Raw genomic sequence first — 18,012 nt, 5'->3', positions numbered from 1 at the left:
ACCAGAGATTGATGATGAAAGATTGAAAATCATCTTTCAGAACAGGGGGTAGATGGTGGAGACATTAAATGTACATAACTGAAGATCTGTATGATTATGAGGTTTTTTTTTCCTTAAAAGTTTGGAACCTGTTTCTTTTAACTTGTGGCACATCCTGGCCCTTAAGCATTGGTTTGGAAGCTACTTTTGACCTATAGCTTTTCTCAGATTGATTTATTCTTAGACCATAGCCCTGTTATCCTGCAACATTGCAGAAAAATGTCAGGAATCCACTCTAGTAAGGCTGGAAAACAAAGAATGCACCTTGGTTTGGATAACATGTTCCACTCTAAAAAAAAAAAAGGATGTAAGGGTTAGTGACTAGGAGTTCAATGGCTGTATAACACTTGGTCTGAAAAAGATCTTTGGAATATTATCACCACAATTATTTGAAATAGTTTTAGAAGTGCTGGGTATAGCAATAAGACAAGAAAAATAAATTGAGGGATTAAGTATACGCAAAGAGTAAACAAAATTATCACTTTTTACAGATGATATGGTCTCTGTAGATAACCCTAGAGATTCAACGAAAATTAATTGAAAAAATAACTTTCACACAGTGGCAGGATACAAAATAAGCCCCCAAAATTAACTTTTTGTACATTACCAACAAAACCCATTAGGAATATATAAAAAGAGATATTCCATTTAAAAAAAACCTACAGCATGTAAACAATATTCTTTATAGAAATAAAGAAAAACTTAAATAGTTGGAGAAATGTTGATTGGATCATGCTAATACAATTTTTAAGTGTCCATACCACTTATAATTTACAGAGCTATACTAATCAAACTACTAGAGGATTAGTGGTAATAGCTACCATTTATATGGCACTTCAATGTTTACATAACACTTTACATATATTATCGGGGTATAGGGTGTGTTCAGGGAAGACTTGTACCTCTGGTGTGAGGTACAAGGCCTTTTGGGGGCTGCTTTCTACCTTTGGTGTCCACCTGATTCACCCAACTCTCACCTGTGGCTCCAAGAAGCTATAGCATACACAATGGCCACACCCTGGTAAACTGTTTTGGTAGATGGGCTAAATAAGGTTGAGAGTACCAAGGGGTCTCAAACCCTTTAGTGAGTTGGAGGGTTGCCTACCGCAAGCATTCCCCTGATGGAATGGGCAGACAAGAATAATTTGTTCCAATGGCCATAAAGGTAGCTAAAGCAGGCACTGTGGAGCACTTAGACATTAGTTGGACATCAGATATGCCAAGGTCATCCAGGGCATCCCGAGCCATCACCAATCACCTTGACTTTGTCTTGCCACTGAATTTCAATGACTCTGGAAGAGAGTCAGGCCATTGACTTCATGCAACTCTGCCTCATTTAAATCCACTTTATGCATGAATCAAATGACATCACCCATATCATCTTACCATTTTTACCTACCTCAAAGTCCTGTGGCTACAGACAAGTGTTGAAGGAGCAAGTGTGTATACATTGGGAGCTGTAGTCACAACCCTGCACACAGGTGGCCAAAGTCAAAGGTCATCTTTTCACTGGACTGAAGCAGTAGTGGGATTTGGTAGGCCCTTGAATGTCTGAGCAGCCTTTTTAAAGGACCACACTGCTCATCTCCTAGTGGGAGGAAAGGGTACCCTAAAAATTATCTGCTTCACCGAACCCTGGCCTGCTTACCACAGCAGCTGAGAATCCCACCCTGTGGTCGAAACATACAAACATTTGCACAAAGATGATTCCACTCACCATCAGTACATGTAATGTATGCATGCTTATGGACAACACAAAATCTGGTAGACCTGAAAGATGAACAACTCTTGTTGCGAGAGTACTTAGCAGGTATCATAATCAAATAGCATCTCTGAATGAGATACGGCTGGCAAGTGAAGGCAAGTTTACTGGAGTTAGAGCTGGATACACATTTTCCTGGAGTGGTCACAGTGAAGGGAAGCGCCATGAAGCTGCCATAGGTTTTGCAAACAAAACTAATCTAGTCAACAAGCTTATATGCCTACCAAAAGGAGTGAATGACAGGCTCATGACAATGTGACTGCCACTTGCAAGAAAGCACCATGCCACCATCATCACTGCATAAGCTCCCATTATGCTGAACCCTGGTTGAGGTCAAAGAAAAATTTTATGAAGACCTGGAGATTCTTATCACCAATGTGCCAAAAGAGGCCGACCTTATAATTCTGGGTTACTTTAATGCAAGAGTAGGCACAGACTACCAGACATGGCAGAGAGTCATTGGGAAGAATGGAATAGGAAACAGCAACAGCAGTGGTCACTTACTACTGACTTGGGCATCTCATGACCTTCTTATCACCAATACTGCCTTCTCTTTACTTAAACACAAATAACTTCTGGATGCACCCTTGATATGCAAACATTAGCATTTAATAAACTATGTCATTGTAAGGAAAAGAGATAGACAGGATGTGAGAGTGACAATGAGAATGAAAATGGCATCAAGGTCAGCTCCACACTGATGGTAAATTATTTAACTTAAAAAGGGTACAAGCTAAGACTAAAGTGGAAGGAGAGTTGGTGCACGTTTTTATTTGTTCAAAGATGACTGTGAATTCAACGCAGCCTCTGAGGCTGAGATGCAACAAAGTATGGATCAATTCTCTGCTGCTTGTGCTAATTTTGGCCTAACAATTAACACTAAGGAAACACAGGTTCTCCACCAGCCAGAACCATATCATTCATATGTGGAACCACTGGTTACAGCAAATGGAGAAATATTGAGTGCTATGGATATTCACTTACCTTGGCAGTATACTTGCCAGGGAATTACATGTAGATGATGAGGTTGATGCACACATTGACAGAACTATGTCAGTGTTTGAGAGGCTCCAAAGGAAAGTGTAACAGAAAAGAGATATCAGACTGCCTGCCAAACTGAAGGTCTACAGAGCTGCTGTGCTAATATCATTGTTTTATGCCTCTGAAACATGGACAGTATAACAGCCCCAGGTCAGGAAACTGAATCTTTTCTATCTGAATTGTCTTAGGAAGACTATAAAGACCATCTGGCAAGATTAGGTACTGGACATCTAGGTCCTTTCTTGAGCTGAACTGCCAAACATTCAAACTCTAATGCAGAAAGCACAACTCCTATGGGCTGGCCACATTGTTCAAATATATATTTGCCTAAAAGATGATTTTACAGAGAACTCACACAAAGCAAGTGCTCACATGGGGGTGAGAAGAAGAAGAAATACAAGAACACTCTCAAGGTCTCTCTGAAGAACTTTGGAATGGACTGCATGACATGGGAGACATTGGCAAAGGACCACCCAGCATGGCATGCCCACATCAAAGAAGAGCAAAGCAGAACTGAATAACTCAAAAGAAATGTGAGATGTGTAAATTTAGAGACATCTCCATTCCAAATGTTTATGTAGGTTATTTGTGCCCAACCTGTAGTAGAATTTTCCAAGCTTATATTGGTCTGGTCAGTCACAGCCTGACACACTGTACTTTGACTCCAATATAGTGACATCGTTTTAGTCCTCTTTGAGATTGAGGGACAACCAACATATATTTTCTCATTTAATGCTCAAAACAACTCTGTGATGTTGGTGCTATTATTATTCCCATTTTACATATGCAGAAATGGAGGTTGAGCAAAGTTGCATGCCTTGCCCAGGTTTACACATCTATTAAATGTCTGAAGTAAGATTCTCCAATCTTCTTGAATCTGACTAAAGAACTTTAAATTATCATCTGCTCTTAATTCTAAAGAGCTAGGGAAAAAATTGTAACAAAATTTATCTGGAAGTACAAAATGTCAAAAATATCAAGAGAAATAATGACAAAAGTAGGAAGGAAGGGGGGAAACTAAAAATTCCAGATATCACACCATACTACAAAGCTGTAATCATCAAAACAACTGGTACTGGAAATATAGTGGTGGATCAGATTAGGTACATAATACACAATAGTAAATGACCATAGTAATCTAGTGTTAGACAAACCCAAAGATCAAGCTTCTGGGAGAAGAACTCACTATTTAACAAAAATGGAAAAACTGGAAAACAATTTGGCAGAAGCTAGGTATAGAACAACATCTCATACCAGATACCAATATAAGGTCAAAATGGGTACATGATTTAGACATAATGGGTGATACAATAAGCAAATTAGGAGAGCAAGGAATAGTTTACCTGTCAGATCTATGGATAAGAGAAGAATTTATGACCAAACAAGACTTAGAGAGCATTACAAGATATAAAATGAATAATTTTGATTGTATTAAATGTAAAAGGTTTTACACAAACCAAGCCAATGCAACCAATATTAGAAGGAAAGCAGAAAACTGGGGGGAAATTTTACAGCGAGTGTCTCTGATAAAGGCTTCATTTCTTAAATATATAGAGAACTGAGTAAAATTCATAATACAAGTAATTCTCCAATTGATAAATGGTCAAAGGATATGAACAGGCAGTTTTCAGATGAAGAAATCAAAGCTGTCTATACTCATATGGAAAAATGTTCTAAATCACTATTTATTAGAGAAATTCAAATTAAAACAACTCTGAGGCGCCACCTCACATAATATATTAGATTGGCTAATATAACAGAAAAGGAAATTATGAATGTTGGAGGGGATGCTGGAAAATTGGGACACTAACGCACTATTGATGGAGTTGTGAATTAATTCAACCATTCTGGAGAGCAATTAGGGACTATGCCCAAAAGGTGATAAAGCTATGTATACCCTTTGGCCCACCAATACCACTAGTAAATCTGTATCCTAAAGAAATTTTTTAAAAGGATAAAGTCTACATGTACAAAAATATTTAAAGCAGCTAGCCTTGTGGGGGCAAAGAATAGGAAATTGAGGGGATTCCATCAATTGGTGAGTGGCTGAATAGGTTGTGCTATATGAATGAAATATTATTGAGCTATAAGAAATGATGAGGAGGATGGTTTCAGAAAAACCTAGAAAGATTTACACAAACTGATACAAAGTGAAGTGCGCAGAACCAGGGAAATATTGTATATGGTAACAGCAACCTTGTACAATGATCAACTGTGAATTATTTAGCTGTTCTCAGCAATACAATGATCCAAAACAATTTCAAAGTACTCTTAGTGAAAAATACTATCCACATCCAGAGACAGAACTGATGGAGTCTGAATGCAGATGGAAGCATACTATTTTTCACTTCATTTTTGTGTGGGGTTTTTTTGCCTGTATTTTCTTTCTCAACATGACTAATATGTAAATGTTTTACATGATTACACACATATAGCCTATATCAATTGCTTATTATCTCAGGGAAGGGAGAGGGAAGAAAGAAAAGGAAAGATTTTGGAACTCAAAATTTTTTTGAAAGAATGTTAAAAGAAGTTTTATGTGCAATTAGAAAAAATAAAATATTAAAATTTTTACAAAACTATTTAGCATTCACTAAAAAAAAACAGAAAAGTTGATCAGTGCAATAGAGTCAGTATACAACATACAGAAGTAAAACAAACAAACAGTGGCATAATGTTTGATAAACCCTAAGACCTGAAGATCTGGGGTGAATTCTCACCATTAGAATTGGAAATCAGAAGAAGAAATTAGGTTTTTGCAAACACTTCATACCATTATATTAAAATAATCTCCAAATGGAAATATGACCTAGATATAAAAAGTTTACATTATACAAAAATTAGAGGAGCAAGGGAGAAATTGCCTTTGGAATCTATAGATGGGGAAATGTTCATGACCAAGCATTAGATAGAGACGATCACAGGAAATAAAATGGGCAATTGACTATATAAAATTTTAAAAAATTTGCACAAATAAAACCAATGCAGTTTAAATGAGAAATGAAGCAGTTAACTGGAGGAAAAAATCTTTGCAGCAAACTTCTCTGATAAAGTTCTGGTATCCAAGTTATATAAGGAACCAATTCAAAGGTCTAAGAAAAGAATCACTCCCCAATAGACAAATTCTCTCAAAGGAAGAAATTCAAGCTATCATCAGCCATATGGGGGGAAAATGCTCTAAAACACCAGTAATTAGAGAAATGCAAATTAAAACAACCCTGAGCTTCTACCTCATACCCATTAGATTGGTAAAGATGACAAAAGAGAAAAAAAGATGATTGTTGGAGGTGCTGGGGGAAAATAGGCACACTAAGGCACTGGTGGCAGAGCTGTGAGCAGGTCCATCCATTCTGGTAGTCAATTTGGAAATATTCCCCCAAGGTGACTCAATTGTGCTTATGCTTTGACCCAATAATACCCGTAATAATCTTATACCTCCAAAAAAGATCAAAGAAGAAAGAAAAGGACCTATGTATACAAAAATATTTATAGCAACTCTTTTTTTTTTTTTTAGAACAAAGAACTGGAAACTAAGAGGGTGCTCATCCAATGGGGAATGACTAAACATGTTATGGTATATTAATGTAATTGAATATTGTTGTGCCACAAGAAATGACAAAATGGACAGTTTCACAGAAATCTGGGAAGACTTGTATGAAATGTACAGAATGAAGAAAGCAGATTCTGGAGAATGAGGGAAAACAACTTTGAAAGACTTAAGAACCCTGATCAATGTTAATAACTAACAATCATTCTAAAGGACTAAAAATGCTACATATCTCCTTACAGAATAAGATATGTATTTTTGGACATGATTAATGTGGGAATTTGTTTTTCTTAACTATGTATATTTGTTAGTGAGGTTTTTTTTTTTAATCTTTTTTTTTCCAGTTGGGCAAGTGAGATTTGAGAGAGGAGGGTAGCTAGCCATAGGGTTTTCAAAAGAAAAGAAAAATTAGTGAAATATTTTTTCCACAGAAGGAAAAAAAGAAGTGCATAAGGAGACATAAACAAGCAGAACAATTTAAAAAGTAACATGTTGAATTTGTTTAAAGAGAAAAGCAAGCTATATGGAATAGAGATTCATAGTTTTACATAAAATCCTTTTTCTGTTTTACTTTGCAAATGGAAATGTTTATTTACTTAGCATTTGTCAAGTTCAGAATATAATCAATTTTAATTAATTTTTTAAAGAGTAGTGGCTGTAGAGTCAGACAACCTAGGTTCGAACACCACCTCTGACACTACCTGTGTGACCTTGGGCAAGTCATTTACTCTCTGAGCCTCAATTTGCTCCTTTGTAAAATGAGAGTATTGGGCTAGCTGGCCTCTGAGGTCCCTAACAGCTCAAAATCAATGGACTTGACTTGTGATTTTATGGGTTTAGGTAGCTTAAGATAAGGAATTTCCTCTAAATGGAGATTAATACCGTCTCTGAATATTATACCTTTAGAGAGTTACCTGGCACACCAAGAAGGCAATTGACTTGCCCAGGGTCATATAAACTGTGTTTCAGAAGTGGGATTTGAACCCAAGTCTTCCTGACACCAGGCCAGCTCTCTATCCCATGGTACTATGACTCTATGAAAGCTTGTGCACATATCAGTTTCAGGAAGGCACCTGGGCTTGATACATAAGGGCACATGTGGTACAACTCATTGGAGCTTCCTGCTTATATGCCTTCTTTGCGAAATTTGGGGTTTATTGCAAGTAGCCCAGGACAGCCTCTAGAATTCTTCCCTCATAGAATATGAGGTGAGTGGAAGGAAGAACTAAAGGTAGAAACCATAATTCGTATTTTAAAAGTTTTGCTTTTAGTGGTTGAGTAAACTATGTTTTTTTGGTCTAAATGTTACTTTTTGTTTTGAATTTAAACATCAGAACATGGCATTTCCATGTACACAGCAAAGTAACTCAAAATTATATATGAAAGTATAGATTTCTATTTTATATCACTTGTTTTTTTAAATATATATAGAATAAATTCCACACATGACTTTCAAAACTGTCCTGTTTTTCTGTGCTTTCTTCTGAACTTCCTTCTGTTCTCTTCTGTACATTAAAAAAAAAAGTATTTCAATGGCCCTCCTCAGTTTGTACACCAGTATTGTTAACTTCCCCTCTTCCTCCCAACTAAACAAACTGAGGGAAAGAAAAAAAAAACACCGTTGCAACAAATAAGTACAGCCGACAAAACAAATGCACACAGCGACAATTTTCAAAAATGAGTGTCTTTTCGCATTTCGAGTCATTTCTCTGTCAGCAGGTAGGTATCATTCTTCAATATAGGTTTTCTGGAGACATAGTTGATCATTAAATTTACCAGAGTTCTTAAGTCATTCAAAGTTATTTTTCTTTACAATGTTGTTGTCCTTGCATAAATTTTTCTCCTGATTCTATTCATTTTACTCTGTATTGCTTACCATCCATGATATGCATATTACTTAGGACTCACCGAAATTTTTTCTTTAGTCATTTTCTATAGTTTTTTTTTTTGCGCGCTTAAAAATTGTTTTTGAGAATAGGTGGAACTTTCTAGCTCCATGAATAGTGTACCAATAAGCTTGTATTCTCATAGCCAACATTGACAATGTCTTTTATCATCTTCGACAGTTTGAAAGGTGTGAGGTGAAAACTTGAAGTTGTAATTTACATCTCTCCTATTATTAGTGTTTAGGAACATTTTTATAGCTTGTTGATTATTTGCATTTCTTCTGAAAACTGTTGATATCCTTTGACCATTTACCTATTGGGTAATGGCACTTGGTTTTTATTTATTTGTGTTAATTTCCTATTAATTTTTTTGCTGTTTATTTTTTATCAGAGGTATTTGTTCAGAAGACTCCCCCCCCCCCAACTTAACACTTTTTTTTTGGCTAGGCAGTGGGGTTAAGTGACTTGCCCAGGGTCACACAGCTAGTAAGTGTTATGTGTCTGAGGTTGGATTTGAACTCAGGTCCTCCTGAATCCAGGGCTGGTGCTCTATCACCTGCGCCACCTAGCTGCCCCACAACTTAACACATTCTCTTCATTTTCTAGCTACCAATTTTCTTCACACCAAAGAGTTTTAATTTTATATAATCAGAATTGTCTTTTTTGTCTTTTGTGGCCAGCTTTACACTTTGGTTAAGAATTCTCTCCTCTAAACATAGATCTGAAAAGTTCATTCTATTTTCCTTTCATTTTGTTTTATGTTGCGACCTCACATTTACGTCATATATCCATTTGAAAATGTATGAGAGAATTGCATAATAGAGATTTGCAGTTTGATATATAATCTCTTCCTTTTGGTTCTACAACATATGAAAATGCTTATTTTATTTGGTGCTTGTTAAAGCTCAGAATAAAAAAAAATAAATGCATAAGACAAAAGGACCAGCCATATTTCAAAGTTAAGAATAACTGAAAAACAGCCTGTACACTCCATTGACATACTCACTATGTCAAGAGAAATCAGGGAAGGCTCCCAGCATATTAAGGAAACCTTCTGTGGTGAATCTATGGGAGTACATAGGCAAGAGTCACATAGGATAGACAGGCATAGATAGTTGATAATTATTTCACTTGTATGCTTTAATAAACTACATGAATGGCACTTCAGCTCCAAGTCATAATTGCAACACATTACTAGACCTGATCTAGAACAGTAGTATTATCATTTTTTAATTATATTACTGCAGCCCAACCACAGGCAACAAATGTCTCTCAATTATTGGTCTTTATTTCTGAAAGGGATGTTTTGTATTTATATTTTTATGTAGCCTTTGTCCCAAAGCCCATTAGTACATTACTCTCTCCTTATCACTGGAGATGAAAATCCTGCCCAATGTGAGGGGCAGGGCAGAGTTGGTGAGAGGCAAGAGAGCTCTAACTTTCACTAGTCCCATTTGGGACTCTCCAAAGAGAGTACCCTTTGAGTCCCACCTTAGGACTCTTCAGGACCAATCCTCTTTGAGGACCCTTCAAAAGGGTATCCCCCTTCAAGACTCTTCAGGGTCAGTCCCCTTTGGGACTGGGTAAGCTTCAAGTCTTCTTCAAGCTTCAGGTGCTTCTGGCTTCAGCTTCAAGAGAGAAGATGGAAGCAGCCAACTCCACTTCAGGTTACTGACGGAAAAGATTCTAGGAAGAAATGAGAGGAGCCAAAAGTCTCCATCATGTCCCTATTCCCAGTATGCTACACTAGAGATCAGGGAGTTTTTGGTTGGGTGAGATCCAAGACCTTCTTTCTTGGTTGAGCTGAGTTATCCTGCTCCCAATGGGAAAGCTCCTTCATTCTGTATTATCTGGTACATATTCTCCTATGTACACCTTTTCTGATTTCTGTTTTGCTTTGATTTGTATAAATGGGTCTTTTTGCTATTTGCCCTGTGTATTCATTGTGGAACTGCTATTAGGTGGTATTAGGTGGAAATAAATGGGTCAAGCCTTAGATATAGAGCTCGGAGTCCCCTTTCTCCCCCAAATGACAAAGTGATCAGAAGTTATGTGGAAATTAATCATATCTTCTAGACAAATTATATTTAAGGGGGAAGATCAACATACTTCTAGTTTGGTACCCCTTCTCTCTAGGGAGAGCAGAGCGATCTCCAGCTTGAACTTCCTGCTTCACATTCTGGCAGGAATGAAAGCCTCCCTTGCAGAAGGCTGGGTAGAGAAGAGCTGGAGATGTCTATTCTGCCTTCCTTAGAATCACACACAAGGAAAGCTCCCTTCCTGATACATATATAGATATATAGATATATATATACATATGTGTGTATATATATATATGTATATATATATATATAGTGTGTGTATTTGTAGGTTAATGCTCAAATATTTTAAAATATTTTGTTGTTTTTTAAAGACATTTTTCTTATTCTCCTCTGAGTTTTATTAATAAAACAAGTTATATGATTTTATTTTGTATGTTGCTATTAATTGTTCAAATAAACTTTTTAATTGAATCTTTGGGATTCTCTAAGTAAATAATCATACTCTCTGTGTAACTTTGCTTTACCATGAAAATGAGAGACTCTCAAGCATATGCTATCCCAGAGTCAGCTAGTTAGTAACATTTAGGAATTAGGACTTCTGAGACTATTTTGAGAGGATTTCTGAGAGATGAACACTATAGACTTGAAGTTCAGTGTTTGAGTTGGAGAGTTCATCTTACATATTAAGACAATGTGACCATGCCAGGATCAAGCACTGAGTCAGGTTCCTGGGCTTCTCCCCCACTCTTTTACAGAAATGCTGATAGGCCATAGATGCTAGTGCAGGTTGTTACTTTGCCAAGTGTCTGACTCAAACTGAAATTGATGGTCAGTGAGGCATCTCCCTTATTTCTCTGCCTGTGTGTGTGTGTGTGTGTGTGTGTGGCAGGGTTGGGGGGGAGGGTAAATACTGGGAGCATAACTAACTGCTCCACTCCTCTGGAATTTTGCATCTTCCTTATTCCCACAAGCGAGAAGGAGTTAAAAGCAGAAGTCAATTTCTGCTTTGGCATGTATCCAATGTATTTTACCTTACTCTTTTGCTCTCTGTCTATTCATTGCTATTGCTTCATTTCCTCTTTGTACATAAAAGAAAATTGATGACTATTAATTTTTGTGGCATGATCAATGCTAGCAACATGAGTATAGTTTTAGTGAAATTCTTATCTAGATAGAAACATAGGGCTTCAGCATGAGGTATATGGGGGTGATGGAGAAGATGGTCCTTTCCATAAGTCTCAAATACATTGAAGGGACATTGAGATAGTACTCTTAAAACAGTTCATATTTTAAGCAGCAAAATGTTTTAAGCAGAATTAATAACCTAAAGTGAATTAAAATCCCTAGTTATAAGAGAAAGAACCATTGAGGCAAAAAAGGAACTAGAAGGGGAGATTTTTTTTTATTAATCACTTACATGTGTATTTCCTTTGATTCTTTTACCAATATTTATACATGGTTATTACTAGCTTTGAATAGCCCTCTCCAACTCTTACCTGAAAGTGGAGTTTTACCTGAATAGGTCACCTTGACCTGTGATAATATTTATCTGAGCTAGGTCGCATAGGCTAATTCCAAGGACAGTTCTGGTCAAATATATTAATTGTATGTGGGAACTCTGTCCTCTGTGACCACTGGGACAATCCCATATAAAATGACATGAGAATGCCTCCTTATCTAATGTCTGCAAATAGAGAAAATTTTGCCTCATGAGTGGAGATAGCCTGGAAGTGTGGAAGAAGCCTGGAAGGCAAGATAAGGCCAAAGTTGGCTTATCAGAGAACAAGGGTTTTGGTCATATGAGTGGTAGAAGGGAATAGAAAAGAGAGATGTTGTAGAGGAAAAATAGAAAAGATTTTGAGACTAATTGGAGAGGGGTGGTGGTGGTAAGGAAGAATGGAGTTAAGGATGACATACCAGTTGTGCACCTGTATGACTGAAAGGATGGTAGTGCCCTCTACCATGACATATTTATTTTGCAATTATATACAATCCTTCTACAAAAATCACTGAACAGATGCTTTCTTTTTTTGTTCTTGATAACACTTTCAGTGCATATTCCCAACAATGGAATTATGTCAAAGGGTATGACTATTTTTGTAACTATTACTGTGTACTGCCATGTTGCTCTCCAGAAATATTCTACCACTTTACTATTCAACCAGAGATGAATAAGTTTCTTCACAATTGTAGTTTGTTCTACTTATCAACATCTTTTCTTCTGATTTATATATGCTGGTGCATACTAACCATGCTGCTTCTTGCTTGTGGTAGTGCTGTGAGTCTAAATACAACTAAGGAACTCAAATGTTCAGAAATCTCATTTAGTAGTTAATCCTTTTGCTACCTAATCACAAATATCTTATGATAGTGACCATAACCTATATAATAACTCATATAAGTAGCAAAGTATTGCAAATCAGTCACAAATATTTATCTATAATGTGCTTGATGTTAAGCTACGTGATGCCTCAAACCCAGGGAAAAAGGATAATCCTTGTCTAGTGAAAGCTTATAGTCTCAAGTTAGAATAAATACAAATGGAATAGATATGTGATGAGATCTGTAAACACACGCATCTATCTGTACATAAATATGATATATGTAATATATATGTGTGTTACCCATTTAACTTTTAAACATTTTTAGAATGTTTTAGTCTGCGGCTTATATTTTGTGGGAAGGCAGGAAGGAAATAAAGATAAGAGTCTGTTGAAAGAGTAGGGTAGTGTGATAGGAGGGAAAGCTGGAGGACTAGATAATAACTGGGAAGAGTGGGAAGGAGATAAGGGAAGTGAGGAAAAGGAAGAGGTGACAACAGGAAGGAATTGGTGTAGGTACAAATGACAAGTGAGAAAAACTGGCTGGACTAGCTTTAGGAAGACAGATGACTCTTAAATTTTGCTCTAGGGTCTAGCTGAGAATAAAAATGCTAATGATGATGACAATTTTCATAGTACTACATGCTGTTTCATCTGTCTCAACACCTTCAGTGATTATATCATTTGACCCCCATGGTCTTTCTTGTGAGGTAGGTAGAGAAAATTTTCATTTTACAGAATTGGAAATGACAACACAAGTAATTAAGAGACTGGTTCAAATTTATCCAAATGAATCAATGATAGAACTGGGACTAAAAACAACTGGGACTAGAAACTAAGTACCCTGACCCTAGTTCAGTGCTCTGAGATGGATAGAAGCTAGGCATGAAAAATGACACCATTGTTGTTTGCATGAGTATTCTATATAAAGCAGTGCATTTCTTCCTGGGGTTTCTGAGGTTATGTATCACCAAATAGACTCCCACAGATTTAATGGTGTTGGTGATAAACTTTAGGGTATATGAATGGAGGTCCCCCACTTCTTCCATGTTTTGTGCTTTCTCTGGGGACTTGCTCCTTCACTGTCTTCAGCTTCTCAATATCAAGAGTCAGTTATTTTGTTTTGTTTCATCTTTCTGGAATTCTAACGCATTGCATGTGGAGCCACAGGAGTATGTTAACAGGGATGCAATGAGGACAGAAAACTAATAAATAACATACCAAAATAAGCTCCAAATGGACAAGAAAGCTTCATTTAAAAATCCATGCCATTAAAAAAAAGATGAAAAAAACTAGAGGAGGAGTTAGCTTTCAGATCTTTGGTTTGGCAGAAAATTCATGACTAAAGAAGGAAACAGAAGCTATTCCAAAATACAAAAGAGGCAATTTAGAAAATTAAAAAACGTTTTGCATAAACAAAATGAATGTAACTAGAGTAAGATTTGTTTATTGTTCTTGTGACTCTCTGTGACCCCATTTGGGGTTTTCTTGGCAAAGATACTGGAGTGGTTTGCCCTTTTCTTCTCCAGTTCATTTTACAGATGAGGAATTGAGGGTTAACTCTGTTATCAAACAGGGTTAAATGACTTGCCCAGAGTCACACAGCTAGTAAGTATCTGAGACTAGATTTGAACACAGAAGATGAGCCTTCTTGACTCCAGGCCCAGCACTCAATCCACTGCGCCACCTAGCTGCCCAACTAGAATAAGGGATGGCCTAATTAATCTTCACATTATTTCTGATGAGCATCTGATACCCAAGACACATAGAGAATTTATACTTATGCATAAATATATAAGTATTCTCTAAGACAAATGGATGTAGGGAGACCAATTATGAATCTATTGAAGTTGTCCCAGGTGAGAGATTATGAAGGCTTAAACTAAGGTGATGGGCCATGTGGGTGGAGAGAAGGGAAATAGATGGGTGACTTCATTTATTCAAACATCTACTGGAGCTCTCTCTTGCCAAAAGAAGACTAGCAAACAATTTTATTTACCTCAGTTATAATTTCATCCTTCAAAAGGTAGAGAAATCTACAAGGGGAAATTCTATTCTGCATCTGATTCTCACTAACAAGGAAGAAACTGGTTACTGGGGTGGAAGTGATGGAAATACTGGGAGTATGTGACAACTCCCTTCTAGAGTTTGTGATAGACAGAAAATTCAAGCATAGCTTGATATGCACCCTAAATTTTGGGAAAGCAGATTTCAAACAGTTCAGAAGAAATATAGGTGGGGCCGCATGGAGTAAAAAGCTTCAGAACAGACAGAACAGGAAGAGTGGGTAATGCTCAAGAACAACATTTTGAAAACAAAAAGGGAACCAATAAATTCCAATGAGGAAGGCAAATGGGATTTATCAGAAAACACTAATATGAATGCACAGGGAACTCACTAATCAACTTAGATTTATAAGAAATGTACAGAAGATGGAACCATGATGGAGAACAAAGGCGAAGGAATTTGGCTTACCTAAATCACCTCAAGATGTCCTCAAATCCTTGAATATCCTTCTCCTGCTTAATGGTTAAGTAAATCTTTTGTTAATGATTGGATGACCTACAAGACTCTCATTTAGTTCCAATATATAACATTAACAACTAGGGTACATCTCATCTTATTCCTGTGGAGAAAATGAGATGTAGGTTAAAGAATAATACAATTAGGCAGATTTAAAACTGATTGGACATACTCAAAGAACAGACATTTAATGTCACTATGCTAGGTACTCCAGTGGAGTACCCAAGGGATTTTTGATGGCCCTGTGCTGTTTAGCAATTTTATCAATGATGTGAATAAAGGCTTAAATGGTATGTATGCTTATCAGGTTTTCAGATGACATAAAGTTGGAAGGGACAGCTAACACATTAAATGATAGGGTCATGACCCTAAAAACCTTGACAGTGTAGATCACAGGTGTTATACTCATGGTCCATGGGCCACATTTATGGTTTTCTAAGTCAAGATGCTTCCCGCAGGGATCTATTTCTATTCGAGTTTGATATCACTTGTCTAGATCATTGGGCTAAAACTAATAAGATGAAATTCAATAGGGATAAATGTAAAGTTTTATATGTGGATACAAAAAATCAACTTCACAAGTACAAGATGGGGGAGGTAAGGTTACGTAGATGTTTTTCCGAAAAAGAGCTGGAGGTTTTAGTGGATTATAAGCTCAATTTAAATTAGCAGTTTGATGAGGCAATACGAAAGCTAATGAGATCTGGGGGTGGTTCATACCATCTCAAGAGATCCAATTGTTAAAATTTCAGCAAGAGCATTTATACCTTGAAAACTGGCAAATGCTATAACTCAGGGCTAGAGTTATTCTTTTGTTAATTGTCTAGGCTTAAGAAAGTGATACATAAAATATTAATAATGCAAATAAATTTTAAGGTGTGTTATACACATGTTTATTTTCTTGAGAGATAGTTTTTAAACATTCACCATCAAATTTACGTATACAAGGTTCAATTGAAGGAGCTGGGATTGTTTAACACAAAGAAGAGAAAATTCATGGAGAATACTAATGGAAGCTATCTTCAACTCTGTGAGGGGCTAATCATATGTCATATTCTGTTTGGCTCCAGACTGCAAAACCAGGGGCATTGGGTAAAAGTTAGAGACAAATGAGGCTTGATGTCAGGAAAAAAATCCTAACAATTCAAGCTCTTCAAAAGTGGAATGGAATGCCTCACAAGGCATTGAGTTCTTAATCTCTGAACAGTTTCAAGCATAGGCTGGGTGTTAAGTATGATACAACAGGCAGTCCTTTCGGCTGTGGGTTAGATGAGATGGCTGCTAAGGTCTCTCTGAACTCAAATGCTATGAATGCATTATTATTGGATCGAGGAGATGTTGTGGAAGTAGAATCAACAAGACAGCAAATGTTCAGATGTGTGGGGCAAAGGAAAAGATATTCTGAGGTTGCAAATCTGGTTTACTAGAAGGATAATGATGCTCTTAACAGAAATACAGAAGTTAGGAAGGTGGGTGGGTTTGGGAGAAAAATTATGAGTTCTCTTTTGGACATGTTGAATTTGAGTTGCCTAAATTCCACCAGCTCAAAAGGCCCAATAGCCAATTGGTTATTTGGGACTGGGCCTTGAGACAGAGACTAAGGATGGATTTATAAATACATATACATAAATATGTATATAGATACACACACACAAATACATCTTGGAGTCATTTGCATAGATCATGACATCATTCTGTTTCTAATCCTAACTCCATTTCTAACCCTAACTCTAACCCTTAGTAAGATTAGACAATGCAACTTTAATTGAATGATGAGATCAGAAATTAAATTGTAAAGTGAGTGAAAGGAAATGGACAAAGAAAAATTTGACAGTTTTTTTCTTGGAGTTCATCTAGGAGAGATCTAGGATAATCCGGATAAAGTTTTTAGAAGAAATATAAATGATAAACAGCCACATAAAAAAATGCTTCAGATGTCCAATAGCAATTGCAAATTAAAACAATTCTGAGGTTTCACTTTACATTCATCAAATCATCAAAAATATAAAAGCCAGAACTAGCTAATGTTGGAGGGGCTATTGAAAGACACACATGCTAATACTAATATACTAACACTATTAACACACTAATGTTGGTGGAGCTGTGAATTGCTCCAACTGTTCTAGAAAATAATTTGGAACTATGCTAGAAAAGCAACTAGATTATTCACCTTTGACCTCATGTTATTTATGGACTTATAGAAACTGGATCTGGGATTTAATTGGCATAGAAATCTCTTGATGATTATCTACCAATGTAAGTGATCACCTTTTCTGCAGCTTAGTCTTAGAAATTTGCTTAAAATCCTGTGAAGTTAAGTGACTCACCCACCAGTCATCTAACAAGTGTGTGTTAAAGACTGGACTTGAAGGCGGGTGTCCTGATGCCAGTTCTCTCTCCACAAGCCAGACTGCTTCTCATCCTAGATACATAAATATATGTGTGTGTGAATACATATCTATATCTATATAAGGTCCATATATATAAATAAAAGGTCCATGTATATGTATATATGTGCATGTATGTGTGTATATATGTATGTGTGTGCATGTGTGTATGTATATATATATATACATATACATAAATATAAATATACATAATCAAAAGATCCGACACATTCTTCTAGCAGCACTTCTTGTGTTGGCAAAAAAAACAGAAACAAAGTGAGTACCTGTTGATGGGAAAGTGGCTGAATAAATTGTATTATATGGGAGTAATGGAACATTATTGTGCAATAAAAAACAGTGAATAAAATTTAGAGTTAATTGGGAAGATCTGTATGAACTGATTCAAGATGAAGTAAACAAAACCAAGAGAAACATACACAAACACACATATTTAAAATTTTTCA

Source organism: Vombatus ursinus, unplaced genomic scaffold (assembly GCF_900497805.2).
Source record: "Vombatus ursinus unplaced genomic scaffold, bare-nosed wombat genome assembly UNPS02009132.1, whole genome shotgun sequence".
NCBI lineage: Eukaryota > Metazoa > Chordata > Mammalia > Diprotodontia > Vombatidae > Vombatus > Vombatus ursinus.
The sequence above is the reverse complement of the archived record's forward strand: the minus strand, read 5'-3'. Positions refer to the sequence as shown.